Source organism: Sebastes umbrosus, chromosome 5, assembly GCF_015220745.1.
Source record: "Sebastes umbrosus isolate fSebUmb1 chromosome 5, fSebUmb1.pri, whole genome shotgun sequence".
NCBI lineage: Eukaryota > Metazoa > Chordata > Actinopteri > Perciformes > Sebastidae > Sebastes > Sebastes umbrosus.
The window spans coordinates 12,434,939-12,454,096 of NC_051273.1; positions in this window are offsets into that span (position 1 = coordinate 12,434,939).

A 19,158-nucleotide genomic window follows, 5' to 3' on the forward strand; every position below is an offset into this window, starting at 1 on the left:
AACAGCTAACCTGCTCCCAGAGAAGGTTATGTTCCAGATAAAAGATCAACTCATACAGAAGCACCACCTACTGGCCAATCAAAGCTTTGTGCGCAGATCGTATGAAAATATTACACACATACGAAGAAGTTACAGTCATAAATCCAGGCTAAAAGCATCAAAGTGTCTGCCCAAAGTATCTGTTTTGTACTAGATAGGACAACTGTATGCTGAGGGTGAGTAGACTTGTCCATATTTGTGATTGGTCATATGCTGCAAACACCGCCCCGTTCATGTGAAAGCGCTCATAGCCAGATTGAGAAACCCTGGGTTGATTTACCAAGCTGATAACCACCGTAGTAGGACCACCTAACGGGATTGCGATTGTTAGGGTTAGTTAAGCCAATTTACGAGTAGATACGTTGGGTATGTTGAACTCGCTTAGTAGGACAGGCCTCTGGTCACAAGAACATTCCAGGTAGATACAAATATATGGGGGAAAAAAACACTTCAGCAGAAATGCAAAATCTTGCTCACTCTCTCAGTCCAGCGCGGTGGGACTCCCACGTGGGTCCCAACCTGCAGGTTGGAAACCTTTTGACTTTGTATGTTAGCAGTGACAACTTTGGAACAGATCCAGGGAAGCAGAAACCTTTACAGGCTGAGCTGAGCTGTGGTGGCCTAACAAATGTTCTTGTAATGGCACCAGTCAGAGCTCAGACATTCAGCACTGAAGGCAGTGACATTTCAGAGACCTTCTGGAAACTGAAGCAACAGCTTGAGCCTGGAAGTTAAACACAATTTATCTTCTACCACAGGACAACGTAAATATCATAGAGTTTTTAGGTATTAGTCACTTTGGGGCCTATCCTACACATTGGGCGGATGTCATTTTCACACCCAGCGCCACATTGTAAAAGTAACAAATGTAATTGACCCTTCCCTAAGTCCTGCCACTCGAATGCAGACTGGTCAATCATAGCGTAGCATGGGCCAGCTCTGACCAGGGTCTGACAACTACCCGGCTGTGCTCCATAGACTTTCATGCAATCGTTTCAGATTTTCCTAATTTTCAAGCTGTTTTTTTTTAGATTTCGAGCTAGTCATGGTTAAATATTGTGCCTAGGGCATGTGTAATAGTGATACTCGTTATCCGGAGAGGTTTGAAGGAGATATACATTTTTTGAAACATCCTCATATATCCAAGTATATAAGTCCATCAAAGAGAAAAATCTACAGACAGAAAACATAACTTCCTTAATTTAAAAAATATTCTCACCACAAAGTCCATGAGTAGCTGTTCTGGAACGGCTACAAAAACCTCCAATTAACTTTCATAAAAGAATAATAACAGCATAAACGTTGTGTTGTAAGGATATATATATATATATATATATACTGTATTCTCTCAGTAAAAAAAACTGAAGACAGGGATCGTAAGTAAACGTAATAATGGTATCATGTGTCACCATTTATTTCTTAGTATTTCACTAAGGTATCTTTTCCAAACCTTAACCAAATGCTTTGAGTCACCTAAACAGAACCATAATAAAGTTAATCATGCTCTAGGTGTCACAAGCGTCCATTTTAGGAGATAAATTAATCATGTTGATGGTGAGTGTTTTGCATATTAAATCAAAATAAACATTTGAGAACTTACTTTTCAGATAAAAATAAATGTTTCCTCATAATGTTGATTTTCAAAAAATTTGATTCGAGCAGCATTTTATTTCTTTCAAAACACATCTGCTGTTGCAAATGGGAAGTAAATGAATGTAAATTAAATAAATAGATGTTTTTTTTTTTAGAGAACAACGAACATTATGGGGCTGGCATTAAAATACCACTGCTTCATTCCGCGGCTATTAAATTACCCGACTTTTGCTCCAGTGTTTTTATATGTGCTTTGCTTTTGTTCTAATCTGATTTAAATGTCTAAAACTGTCAGGGGATTTTGTCATTTATTGCGGCCTAAATGCCTAACAGGTTTATCCACTATATTGGAAAGCTTTATACACTGTGTGTGTGTGTGTGCGTGTGCGTGTGCACGTGCACGTGCACGTGCATGTGTGTGCGCGCTCCACAAGATTTTCGTCTCCTGGCCAGCCACCTAGCTCGCTAACTTTGCAGTCTGCTCACACCCGCACAGCCCTCTCCTTTGGACAAACACAGCAGTCTCCTCTGTGATGGATGTGGAGTCTAAGTGCCACCACTGTTTTTAGCCTTCTAAATATTTCTGCTCTCGCACAAACGCCCCCATGTGCTTGACACTGGCTTCTCTGTTTGGCCTCTTTGTGTGCAATATTTGCACCTGTTCCATCTGTCTCTCCGCCCAGCACGTTTCTTTTCTTTTTCATTTTGTTTTTCTTGTTTTGCCACAGCATTTTTGTTTCTTCTCTGTGTGTGTCTCAGAGAAAATCCACTGGAAACTGACTGTGCTTGCTATGCTAATTTCCCTGACAATTGTGTGGGTGAGGAAAACATATTGCTTGGAGAAAATGTGCCTGCGTATACACAGCACCATGCATATAGTCTTTTGTGGGCATCCATATGTTAGAGTGTGTTCCTCCTCTTCCCTGTCTGTATGTAAATCTGTTCTGCATGCTCCTCCGAGATCAGCTGAGTTTGAGTTTATTATGGCTCATATGATGCAGCATTACAGGAAGCCCACAGTGCCTACGGTGCCAGACACCGTGCTCTCGGTGACCCTTTTTCCTGAGATTTGTTAGAATATAGATTGGGATCTATTGCACAGGGCAAAGCTGGGCGACATCCATGCAGACAGGGAGGGAGGGAGGCAGGTTAAAGAAATATATCAAGGTTTTATGATGCTGAAGAAAATGTAAATTATAAAGCTAAATAGAAGGCTGAAATGATATGCAACCAAATGTGGAGGTCTTCTGTAAGAGACCAATAAAATCCAAACTAAATATGACATTAATAAAAGGTTTTAAATTAGTGGGACTACTTTCGTTGCGTCAAGAAAAAAGTGAAGGTTACAGAAAACTGTATACTGCATAATTTCACTGTGCAGAGAATGTACTGTATGTATGGTTGCATGTCTTAAATAAATTCCTGTACTGTGCAAATGACAGCAAACTCTAAATCCAATCGGCACTGATATCAGAACTGATCAATCCATATTTCAATTGGCTGATGATGATTATTTAAAGTCAGATAGAAAAATTGTTTGATTTAAACCCAATGTGCTCTGGCTACATCAGCCATAAGTGTAACAAAAAAAAACAGCCTTGTCATTAACTTCAATGAGTATTGACACAGCAGGGGTACTAACAAAGGCAGCTCCGGCAAAAATGGAGGGTTGTCCGGCCTGAACCTGGCTCTGAACTTTTGCTGCAACAATCCAACGTCATCGAACAATGTCGCTTTCGCAATTGAGGGTTGAAACATCGTTGATTACGCGGTTGAAAGGGTTAACATTCCTGAGCTACCTGTGACAATTCTGTCATGACTGTGTGGCCCCATTTGCAACCAAATAGATTTTGGTAGTGACCACGGTGCGTGCTGTTCACATTGAAATCGACACTGATCCGACCCTGGCCGAGTTGGTCAATGTACTATATTTACACCATATAATTCCAAAAACATGCATCATTTTGCGACATTTTATGTTCTTACACACACTGATGATGCCATTCTTCCCTCTCTGTATCCTATTTCAAGCACCTGAGGTAATTAGCATGCATTGCTTCTGGGTTGTGACCTAGGTCGTAGGCTATCTGAATCATGTCATGACCAGGGATTAACCTGCGTCGAGTGGCTTGGTTTGAATGAAGAAAAGAAGGGTTGAACATGAGTCAGATAATTCTGGTCAGACAGTGGTCATTGATGTGAAAGAGGAAATTCACCTACGTTTAATTCCTGGTGCAATACCTTGTAAGTTGAACAGTGTTATCGCACAAAAACTGTCTTGAGGTTGACATTTTTTGCCTTGTGAGTGAATGGAACAGCACCCTTAACCTAACTGTAATCCTCTCTGGACTGCACTTAAGCAAACCAAAGCTCATTCGTCGAGGTTTGCATGGTTGTTTCTTTCATTCTTTTTCCGATTTTGAGTTTGACATTTATGATTTATTTTCTTCTTTTTTTTCATTTCGAACCCTTCACCTCCCAACGGCAGCTGGGTGAACACAACAGGTTGTTGAGATTTGAGATGTATGTGCGTGTTGGCGCCTCTGTAAACCTCTGTGACCTACGGTTACTCATAACACCCCTACACACCCACATGTAGACCTGCAGAGACCTGCATCTTTGCAAAACCCATCATTCCAGCCTCAAAAGCAGCATGAAGCTTGTGAAGTTAAGATAACAACCTGACTGTGTGTGTATCAACCTTTTCTGACACAACAGTTTGGAAAGAAAAATACAAGCTATGTTTATGTTATTTACCAGATGAGATCTTCGCAAGGGTTGAAATGTTCAGCTGTGCTGTTGTTTACAAAATATAAATACGAACCACGAAAAAAAAAAAGAAAAGCGGTGACACACTACTTTTTTATAATGCAGAGTCAATAGATGCTTAAGGGACTCAGTATGGGATGGGTGGCAACAAATGTGATGTTTCTTTTTTTAATTCAGCATTTACAAGCAATAAAACAGCATGCGAGCCACTGGCATGACCCAAAGGCATAAGTCTTGGTAATAAAAGTTTTTATAGTGTCATGCACCAAAGAGACAAATCAAGCCGGGGCATGGCTGATGTTCACACATTTACAATCAAATGCTTGGTCTCTTCCTTTTTTAAGGGAGCCCTGATTCAAAAACAGAAGCTCAGAGAGTCGGCTTCAGACTGCAGCAGCCACAAACAGACCATGAAGGGAAGACATCAGTGCTGAGCTGTTTCCTGCCTCTTTAGGGAGGAGAGAGTAATGCCGGGAGACAGGCTGAGAGTCAGGGATGCACTGAAGGGTGTCAATATAGTACAAAATTGAATTAAAGTGTAATTAGGGAAATCATTACCTGACACTTCTGCAGTTGGGGATTTGGTTAATTTACTGAACAATCCTTCAGCGAATGGACTGAGTCATGGAAGATTTTTATGTCAAGGGTGACTGAGTGCCTGTGAGTGGTAGAGGATGAATTCATAATGCACTCCTTAATAATGAAACATATATTCAATCAAATGTGCTTTAAAGGTGTTTATGCTGTATAAAAAATGGAGAAGTTGGTGCTGACGGAAGCATATTTTATCCTGTGTTGAAGCGTAAACAGTAACTGTGAGGGGCAATGCCTCGCTCTCTGTAAGCCTTGAAACAATAGTCTAACGAGGCTTGTACATCAGGGACCTGATCGTCTATCAAAACCAAGTGGCATTTTCAACTGTATCAAAAGCCTCGGCCCCTAAACTAGCTCGTAGGTTTTAAAGTAGTTGATGCCTTTGGCTATAAATCTGGAGGCGATGTTGGTGACATTGCTGCACGCTACGCACTGATCATTTTCAGGCTAAACAACATAGCTACACACAAGTTACATGACCGCAATTAGCTACAGTGAGTCCCTCTGGGGGAGAGATTTATGAGCAGGTGCATGCTTTTGTGTGTATATTTGTATGCTTGTGTGATCTTGAAAGTGCTGCACAGGGGCAAAGCAGTGTGGTGTGTGTGATGCTATTATTTTCACAGAGGAGCTTCATTTGTTGCTCCTTCTCAAGTAATTAATTTATTCATGCCAGTTAAAAATAAAACCAGGAGAGGACCCTTGTGAGAATATCAAGGCAGGAGAGAAAGCTGGAAGGGTGTCAAAACATCTGCTGGTCGGCACTGCAGAGCCGTATCCATTAACAATCAAAAAAACACAGAAAATGTTACTTTATGGGCTCGTAGGTGGTGATACATGTTGTACTGTTTATCAGTTTATTTGGCAGCACTGTGGACCAAGACATTTTTCCTCCTTGGGGAAAATAAATGAGATCTTAAATCCTGAATATTGATGCTTGCCTGATTTGCTCTTTTGGATTATTACTGTGGATGAAACGAGCAGGATTTTCAAGTCCAGCTTTTCAGATATCTCCATGAAAGCCAAATGGAAAATAAATGTATATATATTTATATATATTCAAACTAGAATTACCGCCTTGCGGTTGTATGCCTCCACAAACCAGTCAAGTCGCAGCTAACATCCATACCTGTCCAAAATGTCATCATTTCATAATTTTGTCCTATTAGACATTTGTGTGAAATTGCCATAATTAATAATAATAATAATCTATTATTGATTTATGGCCAAAAAAGTGTTTTGTGAGGTCAGTGATCTTGATCTTCCTTTGATCACCAAATTTCAAATCAGTTCATCCTTGTGTCCAAGTGGACGCTTGTGCCCAATTTGAAGAAATTCCCTCCAGGCGTTCCTGAGATATCACGAGAATGAGATGGACGGACAGATGTAAGTACAACCCGAAAACCACCACATTCTCACTCCCAACTTGTCAAATACCGCCGCTTGGTCAGTGCCTCTTGGCATCGGAGACCGATGCACGGGGCAACCCTCTTGGGTTACTCTTGGACGGACCAGGGATGGAGTTTCAATATATATTCGTTACATAGTGTCCTTTCAAAATAAACCTCCACTTTAACAGGAAGTTAGTTTTACGCAACACAACCACTTAGTTATGGTTAGGAAACAGCCGTGGTTGACGTTAACTTCACTGACTAACAACTCACGAGACAAAACACTGACGTAACAAAAGAAGTCAACGTAACTTCACTTCTAGTTTCACAGGAGACACACACACCAGTCTCCTGGTTGAAAGTCTTGTGTTTGTTTGACCCATCTACCACCACGCCCGCCCGCCCTGAACGGACTTTCATGCTATTAATACTACGTCAGCTGCTCCGACCGTCGAATAACACCGCAGGTGGGTTTACAATGGAGTTAGTTTAAAGACCGTTTCGTCACAAACTTTCGCTAAAGGGTGCCTTCATGCGTCGGATTCCAACTGACCAAACGGTATTTCACGAGTTGGGAGTGAGAACGGGTTGCGAAAACACAATGCCTCCAGCCACTGCTTTCACTGGTGTGGAGGCATAAAAATAGTAATAAAAGAGAGATATGGGTACTTGTTCAAAAAAAGCCTAATGCAGGGAAGGTATGTGTGGTTAAAAACAAAGTGTTCAAAGTGCACATTTTGTGTGCATATTTAAACAAATCTAATCACCCAGTGTAAGGATATGGCCAGTTTGTGCCCGGTGTAATGATGCAGCATCAAATAAAAAGGTCTGAAAAAATACGACCATCAGTCAGTGAATATCATGAGGTAAACAACTACCAGAAAGAAGAAGAAAATCAATTCTACTTTTAGAAAAGCATTTGCTTTTCTTCTTAAAACACCATTTGCAGTCGCATCAACATGATACAATTTGCAATGATGAATACTTTAAATTAACTTTAAAATTAGATTATATTGCACAAAATCACTTCAGGTGCATTCACATTCCACTACATCACGCGTATGTGTGGCCCTGCAAGTACCCAGCCCAGCACCTTTCACGGCAGCTCCGCCGCCATCGGTGTGTGAAAGAGAGGCAGTATAGTAAAGGGCTTTATCCGTTAAGGTGGAAAAGCCTTACATAAGTGCAGACAATTTTTCTCACACTTTTTATGAATTTCTTTCTTTCTTACGTCTCCCTGGCCTGAGTTGTGACAGCTCAGGTCCCCGCAGCCTCCACTGATGTCAGTCATTTTCCAGCAACACCCTCGAATCACAACATTCCATTTATTCGGTAAGTGTTTGTGATCACATGTAATTTGGTTTTCTCTGCACTGTCCCAGCGTTGATGGCAGCTGATGAGGTCTTAGAGAGCCAAGCCTTTTATTCTCCTGAGAGCTTGTCCCAAAACAGCATCTGGCCATGCCTCACAGCCAAACACACACAGCCTGTCACACAAACTGCCACACACACGCTGAATATACTATATTTAACCAGTTCCGTCCGTCCCACTGCTGCATTAGCTCTAACCACTCGTCCATCTGCAGTCATTCCATTAAATCTCGCTGCAGTCTGTTGTCTGCTGTTTAAAATCTCACTGCTGTGTAATTGCAGTATTGTGGGGACATATGGTCTCTGATAAAACAATGGTATTATGTTGTTCTGTATGAGTTGCACAATCAAAATCAAATCATAAATATAACTCAGGGAGGAATTTCTCTTCCTAAACTGATGCAGAAAACATGAAAACGGCAAAATATACAAATGATGGACATTTGTGTGAGACAAATTGGAGCAGGACACAAGATATGTGATGATGTATTTGCAATGTTCACAGCTTTAGGATGTAGTACTATAAAACAACTCCATAATCCATGTCTCCATTCTATTAAGACTCTGATTTATTTCAAACCTCAGCCACCGAATTATCTCAAATATAGCCTGCAGCAAAGGACTGAGCAATACCACAATTTGTTAAGGTAATAGTCCCAGGAATTTAAAAATTATTATTTCATTTATCCGTTGTGACTACAGTATGGGATAAGTGTGAGAAGAGAAGAGAAGAGAAGAGAAGGTTAAATGCAATGCTATAAAGGACAATTATTAGTTTACCCAACGATGAAAATCTTCTTCTCTCCTCAGATTAAGTTTGCATGTCATTATAACTTAACGAGTTAGCCGCTGCAGCTTCTCCCCCAAAACAGTTGAGACCCATAACGAGGTCATCCGAGATCTAATGTGAGCAAACAATGACCATAAAATTACTGCAAACATCTTGAGCAGCTCAATCGAAGTATTCAAAAGTCCAATATTTACCTCATTATCTCCCAGATTTCCCCATGCTGCTTCACGCCCTCTTTATGAGCACAATCTTCCAAATTTTACACCTGTGAATATGGCATGCAGTACCTGTTAGTCAGATATGATATAATACTGAGAGAGGCGTAGCTTCTTTGGTATTTATTTTGGTGGATACCAAGAGAGGTAAAGCTGCTTAGTGATGCATTGGTGCAATGGGAAGATGAAAAACTAAGAGAAACATTTAAATTTGGTATTCATTCATTAGATTAATTCCTTTTTGGCACTTGGGGGCAGCGGAATAACTGTACAGTGAGCCAGTCATTGTTGTGAAATAAACTCTGATATAAATAAACCCCTTCAGGGTGATGCAAGTGCCGCATCGAACTGAAGGGGTTTATTTCACAACAATGACCCGCTGGCTGTTCATTATCCCACTTATTACACAGCTACTTAGTTAAGAAATCAATAATTTGACACAAAAACAGTCCACCAGGGACTGACATCAGAACTGTGCCCATAGCAACGGTCTGCTATAAAGAAATACAAATATATATAACACTATGATTTACCAATCAGAATCAAGCATTCAACAAAGCCATGTTATAAAGCTATTTAACAAGCAAAACGTTTCCCAAAATACTCAGATTCCAGCTTCTGAAATGTGAAAATAAGCTGCTTTAAGAGTTTTAATTAAATATCTTTTGGTTTTGGACTGACAAAACAAGCACCTTGGAAAATTGTGATTTCTGCATTGCAGCCCTAGTTCAGTGGCTAAAAGCTGTTATAAAATATGGATCAAGCATGGATGAACAGTAATTAAGTAACTAGGGAACTTTTAACACCCAAAGCCCTGTTTTTGGCTTTACAGCACACTGTTTAGGAGTAATTGTATGATCATTTTTGGAACATTATTATATTAAGATACACCCATAATCACTGTTCAGACTGATATGAGTCCGATTAAAATGCAGATTTGTCATTTTGGGGTGTACTACTCAAAAAAAATGGTAAGAAGTTCATCTTACATGGAGTGTCGACTGTCATGAGAATGCAAAAACAGACTGATTGTACTAAGCCATTTGGGCCATTTGCATACTCCGATGGCAGTTAGCACTCACAATGGGTGAGCAATAGCGAATCCAATCAAGCTTGTATACAATATGTTCTCTGCGTGGAGAGGATTGGAGCAGAGCTCTAGGGTATTTCAGCTGGACAGTGCACAAGCCTGGAGGCTGTTGGCTGAGGTCATTTATCAGCAGCCAGTCGCCACAGGCAGAGGCTGGGCACATTCTATCCCTGACCTATGTTCTCTATAAACCGAGACAATGTCCTACTAAGACTGGGTTTTTTTCTGGAAAAAAGTCTCTCTATCATTGGTGAATTGTTTGCTTTTCTTTCCCCGGAGGGAATAAATCGTCCTTGCCCCTCCCACCCCCCACGCCCCCCCCCTAGCAAATGCAAACCAGCATCAAGGGGGAATAACTCTGAAAAAGGTAAAAACAGAAGAGGGAGAAAAACATAGCGCTAACAAGGTTTATACAATGGGTAGTGCCAGCAAAGCATTCTGCTTGGTCAGATAAGCATTCTTACCATGTTTTATGAGACCCTTAACAACATTCAGCCCGCCTGGACAAAAATGAAACTGGTTGCTAAGCTAAAAAAAAGGAGTTAGTGGAGGGCATTAGTCAGGGAGATAAGTAGCCAGTTATGTCTGTCCTTTTTTTTGTTTATTTATATATACATTAAAGGGATATTTCAGCCAATAACAATATGTGAAACAACTGTGAATTAACATTTAATCAGGAGAATAGGAATGATAACTAAGCCATCGCAGTGTACTTGATGATGATAATCTGAATGGCATGACAATAATTACATGATCACAATTTCTGTTTGGGTATGTCGTGATAAAACCCAGAGCTCCGTCATGAGCAAATGTTGTTAAAGGCAGAGCTGAATCTCACACTTTGAAAATCAAACATAACAATTTGATACGGAGGAATTAACAACCAAGAGATTACATAAATCAGCCTTATGAGTCAGCAACTAGAACTCATTGCTAATGCTGCAGTCCAAGGCAGGATAAAGATTGCGTAAAGGGCTCGGGACGTCAGACTTTTTTCTACACCCCTGCAAGAATTAGGGGGTTTTATGTAATATGTGTTTGCTGACTCAATGCGTTATGTGATGTTCTTGGTAGTTTACTGTATGTATTTGGTTTCCCTATTGATTTATAATGATAATAATGCTCATGCTCTGTATAGAGCAGCATCTCCGTATTCTCAACCGTCTTTATGCACAGTGTTTGCGGGTGAAGCAACATCAACTGCAATTTGAATGATTGTGTCAATACCTGCCTCGCTATAATACCCAGAGACACTGACGAGAAAGCAAGAATATAGTATAATTGCTTTAAGCACATCTCGAAAGCCAGACATGCTGGAGATTGCCTTCTGCTTGTTAGCCCACTGTTTTCCCTCTCAATAAAAAATGCAATAATGTTTACTCTTTACTATGCAACACGGTATATATTTCAATCTCTGAAGTTAATGGTTTTTTCAACTGGAGTGGCCACATTTGCAAACAACAATTTTGCTCCCGCAAATGAACTCAACTCCCCGATGAGGTGAAAAGTCTACGAGCCTTAACAGCGGGGGAATGATTTCACACGGGCTCTCCATCATATCACGTACACACACGCGCGTGCAGGAAAGCACTCATGCACGAGCGTACACAAACACACCGGCTGTCGCTGCATTCTTGACTGAATATGTGAATGTCAGGATCATTCAATAAGAGAGAGGCAACAACAGGGAGAGGGCGAGCATCTGGGGAGCTGTAAGGAGAGGTATGAGGCGCTACCTCTGTGGATAGACTGACACATTGTATTACTGTCTCTCTCTCGACTCTCTCGCGCTTCTAATATACTTGCATGAATGGGTAATGGCATATTTGTAAAGCAAGCGTGTGACATAAGACAACATATAAATGAAAATGAATGAGAATGAAAAATATGAACAATCTATGAAGAACATCCTTGAAACTTGTACTTTATAACAGAAATGGGTACAGTTGTAAATGTGTCATACATAAAAACTTTAAATGCAAAACGTATGCATATTATACGTTACATGCAAACATGTATATGTATGTCCTGTACAGAGGCACAGTATTCTCACATACTTTATAAATTTCACAGGGCTAATGTTAGCCGTTGTCTCTCTGTGCAAAACTAAGGCTGGTCTCATACCGTTCGTAGCTACTGCACTGTAATTCATGTACATCCCACAAAATGAATTTGTAATCCACGTAATCGTGAACAAGAAAATATAAAGAGCAGCGAACGCCGCGGAGGGAGGAGGTTGGGGTGGATGATTGAGTCAAAAATACCGGACTTTCTCCTAGGAGACCGGCATCCGTGTCCCGTGTGAAACCAGAAGTCGGTGTTGATTTATTTGTTACGTAACTTACGTACTAAAGTAATGCAACTTCTGGAGTTATTTTAAGCCAAACCACAATATTTTCCTAAACCTAACTAAGTAGTTGTGTTGCCTAAACCTAACCAAGTTGATCTTTTCCTAAACCTAAATGGCTGTTGCCATAAGTTGCCATAAATCTAAGGAAGTTGTTTTGTGTGAAGACAGAAGTTTATTTTTGAAAAGACTGTATACATGTAACATGCATGAATTGTCACGGAAAAGGAGGAATTACTTTTTCGTAAGATATCACACGAACCGTTGTATGAGAATACATTGTGTCGTCATATGCAGATAAATTGCATTAGCAAATATCTTGTATAAGTAATGCTGCCTATAAGGTAAAATTGAACATTATTCAGGTGACAATTGCACTTCCACCAAAACACATTTGGTATTTTGTAGGAGACAGGGTTGAAAACAAATTTGACAACGTGAAACAAGACCGTGAATGAAACAAATGTTAAACAACCTAATGATGATGAATACACAACAACAGATCGTATTGCAGCATATTGGATCATTGCACATAGATGCATGTGGAGGCACATATTGTGAATACTGTCACGTTCACACATTTTGTAGATATTTATACTGTATAATGGGTTTACAGGTTGTCATCAAACATCTGTTTTCTCTCTCAGCTGATGGCAGGTGAGGATGGAATCTGCAGATATTGGTGTTGTTTTTGCAGTTTCACACAGCAGAATGGCGACTTTCTCTTCACAACTTCATTCAAAGATTATTCACACATGTCCAAACGTAGAAATAATTAACTACTAGAGAAAAGTACACGTGTGCACTAACCTAATAGAAATACTGTGTGTGCAGACAGGGAGGGGAATAAACCGCGAAAAAAAAATCCTAAAATATGAAAACGATTACAGAATTTGGTTTGAATATGCTTATCTAACCAAATATTTAACCATTTAAGAAAAGAAAAGGGCATAAATGACGTGAAAAAAAAAGATCCTGCAATGGAGCCATGATCAACATCTACTATTAAGCAGAGAAACCTTGAAACAGCCTTCCAGCACTGATCTATCTCCTATTGACTCTCCTCTATGTGCCAATACAATGATGTGCGTCATATACAGTACATATATTATAAGAAGTGGACGTAGTCACTGTGACGTCATCCACTAGTTCGTTGACAAAGTTCACAAGTGTGAAGCTAAATACAATTGAATGCTGAACAATACAGTAGCAAACCAAAAATGAAAATTTACTTTCATGAAAACACACTGTGAAAGGGTTTAAGTACACCCAAACCGGTCAACGCTGTGGTCGCGACCTGTCAATCACAAGGTTGTCTCGCCCTAAATAACTTGCTTTATGGTCTATTTGTCTCTAAATTGGACCATAATTTGCTAAATGAACATCATGCTGTATTGAAGAAGACTTGAAACTAACGATTGAGACCATAAACTCATGTTTATAATGTTTACTGAGGTAATAAATCAAGTGAGAAGTAGGGTCATTTTCTCATAGACTTCTATACAATCAGACTAATTTTTCAATAGGTTCTCATTCAAACTTAACATATACCGCCGCTTTGTTACATCTCTCGGCGTCACTTTATGTTTAGGCAACAGAACCACCATATAGCTAGGTTTAGGAAAGAACTACATAGTTGGGTTTAAAACTACTATATTTGTACAGTGAAAATGACACTGAACGTTGTGAGAACAGCCCATGAATGGACAGCTGATTGTAGCGTGAGAGTTAAACTTAAAGCACGGGACACAAACAGCGGTCTCCTGGGTGAAAGCCTTGTGTTTGTTGGACCCATCCACCTACCCTCCCGTCCGCCTGGTGTGTGTCTTTTCTTACTCTTAAAACTACGTCACCACACTCCCGGCACACTTTCTTTACTTTTGGCGCGGATGGGTTTACATTGTAATTAATGGAATGTGGCGGTAACACAAGCCGACGGCCGCAACAAAGTCTCAGTATTTTACACCCTGGGAATGAGAATGTGCTGTCTTTTTTGCAACCAGAGAAGTCGCCCCCTGCTGAAAGAATGCAAGTTTAAGACATTTCCGCATGTGCTTCACTTTTCAGACCCGGAGGTTGACGCCTGGTCTCAAACAGTCAGAAAACAACACAAGACCTAATCGGGAATCAGACAGTTAATTTATTGTACTCAAACAACAAAAAACAATTTGATTACTTGTGCAATCCTGCTTGAGTATTAAAGAAGCTCAGCATTTTCTCAAGTTGATTAATGGCGAGTTTGGTGACCCAGATGAGCAATAAGTAATGCAGATTCTGATTAAACCGTTGTCAGTCTATTGGCTCTTCTAATCACCACATTATGAATGCCTATGACCCCGCTGAGAGATGTACTGCGGACAACATTAAGTGAGGATGATTCTCTTTTTTTTTTCACAATTGACTGGTAGCAATTTATCATTTATAGACATATCGCGTTACCTGGCATCCTGCACCACTTAGTGCTACTTATCCAAACAAAGAATCCATCAAAGCTCATAGGCGGGGGATAACTTTGAGGATTTATTTCTGAGCACATCTGCATGGAGTACGGTGAGGTGTGTATTTCATCGAGCATTTGGAAGTGTCAAGCAAACGCATGATTTTTTTTTTTTTTTCCCGTCCCGTAGCTCACGAGGAAAAAACAAGTAAAGCACAATGCTGCCGTGACAATGCACTGACAAAGGCTGTCAGGTTTTCAGGCTAATTAAAACCTCAGCTTCACTCTGTTCCCTGATCACTCCTCACAAAGACCCTTGAGTGGCATCAATGAGCACGCTCTGGCTTAAGTGAATGTTTACCTCCCCTAATGACTATCTGTCTCTGTGCTGAGTAAATGCAACTGCCTCGGTCCTCTCTGCCACTCGTTAAGGTTACACACACTCATGCAGAGGCGAGACCTCAGCCCGAGGTCTGTGTACCAGCTGTTTGTAGACACTAGACAGTTTGCAGGTCGTTATTGTTCTGCTGTGCGTGATGATTGCTGGACCGCACGTTGGCTCAATGGTGCACAGTGTTGCTTAACAAGTTGCTAAGAAGAATGCTAGTTTGATTCCACATCTTGGTTCTGCCTGCTTGGAGCTGCATGCCATTGTGCTTCTTTAAAAAAAATACAAGTGATGTAGAAGGAAGAATATGTTGGCATGTTTGCATATGAATGTTAATGTAAATTTATCTGTGTTCACCCTGTGCATCCTCAGTCACTTCATCCTGGTACCTGGCCTGGGTGTTGGACTAGAAAAGTGTTCTGTAACGTTACTCATACATCAGTAATATAGAGCGGTGTAGGGAAGGTGTATTTTGTATTTTTGTTAGACAACCCAGAAGTTAGCAATGCCCTGGGTTCCCCCAACAAAAAGCCAATGGGATTTTTCCATTGGATTTTGGATTATTGCAGAAAATAAACTCTGTGGCAAACACACGTTTATGATACTTAAACGTATTGTTCCGTAATTGTTTTGTAGTCTCATTTAACCATTTGTTAGCAACCGCCTTTTTTAAGACATATAAATGCTTCAAAATTCCCCGAGTGGGGTATTTACTGACCTATTTTATACTTTACAACAAAACGTTAAAATCTCTTCAGCTTGTGTTAACCACAGACCTCATTTAGGGCATCTAGTCGAAAACCCATTCAAAAAAACCCATTGACTTCCAGATGAGGGAACCGGAAGTGCTAAAATGCTAACTCATTTCCAGGTTTTAGGACTCACTCCTGTAGCACTCTATTGGCCTATGTTTGTTCCAATGAATATGCCCCTCTGCGTGCCTTGAAATGAAATGTACAGGAATGTATATGTGAGAGGTTGCAGCATATATTTGATACAATCACATTGCGGGTTTATGGTATTCATTTATGCAGTATGGAATTTATGGTTTAAAGTGGTTATGAGTTTTAATAACAATGTGAAAGTGGCTGCATGTTGTAATGAGCCAACAGACAATTATCAGTCTACAGCTCCCCTCGGCTTTACAGAGCTGTCTAGCGAGTTTCAGCTCAGTGTTTATCCGTCGGGTCCACAACTTTACTGTTTTGGTTCACTCTCACTGCTCTCATAGCACCGTTTTTGGCAGCAGCAGGCATCTGCTTTCAGCAAAAAGCTCTTAAAACCGCTACCTGCTCAGCACCAAACAGCAGAAACAGACACAGTTTAGTGACAAGGTGGTGAACACAGTGGAGCATTTATTACAGTAGCTAATATTTCCCTCAGGATTTTTGTTGTAGAAACAGAGCTAAAAGTGTAGATATTGGACTCATATTCAATTTAAAAGGTGTCTTCCAACATTTATTCATGGTTTACATATTTCAAAACCTCTGCTGAATGCGGTTGCCAAGGTGCAATCTTCTGTAACCGCGGCCTCAAAGAGCATATGGATGACTCCTTGTTATAGGTCACTGCTCAGCCACTGAGACCTACACATTCCTTGCACCTCTTTGGTGCCATAATGAGCCCTTTGCTGTGACATTCCCTTTGATTTTTTTTTTTTCCTGTGCTGCGTTGGTTCACATCTGGTCTCTACGGACATCCTTATGTTCCACCAATTGGCAATCAATTCTGTTGCATTGACTGTCTCTACTAAAAATAAATAAACAAGCACAGTAGGCTACACATGCAAACATATCTTATCTCGCACATACTAACACACAATAATTGATGAATGATTTATTTGCACTTCCTGTAGAGATACGATCATCTAATTCTGTATCCACTTTGAAAAAACTTTTGAAAAAGACCTTTTTTTAAGGATAGCATTCCTATAAGTAGAAGGGTATAAATATATGTATGTATACATCAGTTTCTGGACGCATGTGTACATTTCTACACATTTATGCATATATACTGTATATATTTGTTTTATCAACTTGTCCTACCATTTTACCACATTATTGATATGTTCTGTGATGTTCTGTTTTAGCAGTTACCATATTTGTTTTACTCTATCTGCTTTTATGGTCTGATGTTCTGTTTTAACAGTTACCATATCTTTTACTTTATTTATCTGCTTTTATTGTCTGGTGAAGCACTTTGTAACATCTGTTTTGAGAAGTGCTATATAAATAAATGTATTATTATTATTTTAAAAAGTAGATATGAGCTGCTGGGACTCCAGTCTGCTGAGTTTTGGGGGCTGTGGAACCTGAAAACAGCGTTTCCAACTTAACTTATTTGTTGATTTCATTTATTATGACTATCGTATTATTATTGTTTTTGTTTATTTTTTGTTTATGTGTGTTTTTTGTTTGCTTTGTTGTTGTTGTTTTTTTTAACTCTAATCTTTCTTTTTGTCATTATTATTATTGTTATTTCTCTACTTGGTTTTGCTTTGGTTTTGAATGTTGAGGTTGTTTTCTCTAAGTGTACTTAATGGGTTTGTCTGTAAGCTCATCTACTTAAAAAGCATATTTCCCATGTTGTAATTGCAAACAGTGGAATGGATGTATGGAAACAGCCTTGTAATTGCAAACAGCCTTGAAAAAAGGGAAAAAATAAAGCATATTAAAAAAAAAGAAAACTGCCTAAAATGCAATGTGAATACATGAAAGTAATGAGCCGTGACACTTTCTCCATTAAAAATCATCTTTTATTCAAAACTTAAAAACAAAAACTTGAACCTGTGCTTGCAAGCACAGACTTGAAATGGCCATCTTACAATGCAGCTTAGAAAAATCCTCATCCAAAAAAAAACAACACTATAGACCCAAAACAGTGTCTGTCCTTCATAAGTAATCATGGCTGCGAGGCAGGGGTCACAAAAAACACAGTAGCCTACACATGCACATCTTATCTCTCACACACAAACACACAAAAGTTGATGAATGATTTAATTTGAAAAAGTAGATATGAGCTGCTGGGACTCCACTCTGCTGAGTTTTTGGGGCTCTGGAACCTGAAAACACGGTTTCCAAAAACTGCCTAAAATTGCAATGTGAATGCATGAAAGTAATGAGCCGTGACGCTTTCTCTATTAAAAATCATCTTTTATTCAAAACTTAAAAACAAAAACTTGAACCTGTGCTTGCAAGCACACTTGTTACAATGCAGCTTAGAAAAATCCTCATCCAAAAAACAACCAAAAAGTGTCTTGTCCTTCACAAGTCATCATGGCTGCGAGGCAGAGGTCACAAGAAAAGCCACCCAATCCCAAGACGTGATGATGAAACCGTGACAAATCAAGTCATTCTTTCACTCCGTGAATCTGGGAGTAGCTCTGCCACGGGATTTGAGTTTCTCTTTGAGTTTGGGGGGAGCCAGTGAATCTCGCGACTCAATGGTGTTCATTTCTCTAATCCAATCCCTGAATAAAAACCCTCCCTTTGAACGTCTGCAGGAAAAAGAAAGCTGAAAGGCAGCAGCACTACATCCCTCCCTTCTTCTGCTCTGCCTCTCTCTCTCTCTCTCTCTCTCTCTCTCTCTCTCTGATCCACGCTCAGTGTCCGACGCAGAGCCGATCTAATTAAGTTTGCTGATGGTGAAAGTGATGATTATTCGGCGAGGAAGAGGAGAGGAGATGGAGGAAGAGGAAGAAGAGGGCGAAAGGAGATAACGAGAATAACTGCAGGGGGGGCTGAATAACACACTTCATGATCGTCATCATCACCACAACCATCATTAAAATCATTATTCAAATTCAGACTTTTTTTTTTATTAAGATTAATTTGCACTAAGATAATATCCAATTTAACAATCTTACAATTAGCATATTGAGTCCCAGGATACTCATTTATTAAAATCAATTTACATTGATGCCTTTAGCTCAACTTTTTTTTCCCATGAAGTTTTCCATCATAAAGATTTGTTATTAGGAAATTGATTTTGGCCATTTTGAAAAAGAAAGAAGAATTAAGAATGTAAAATATGAAGGCAGTGGAGTTGAAATGTGCTGGTTTTTTATCCTGATTTCCTCCTCCTTTTCTCTCCATCCTGCGTTTAACATGAGTCCCATGATATTCATTTATGAAAT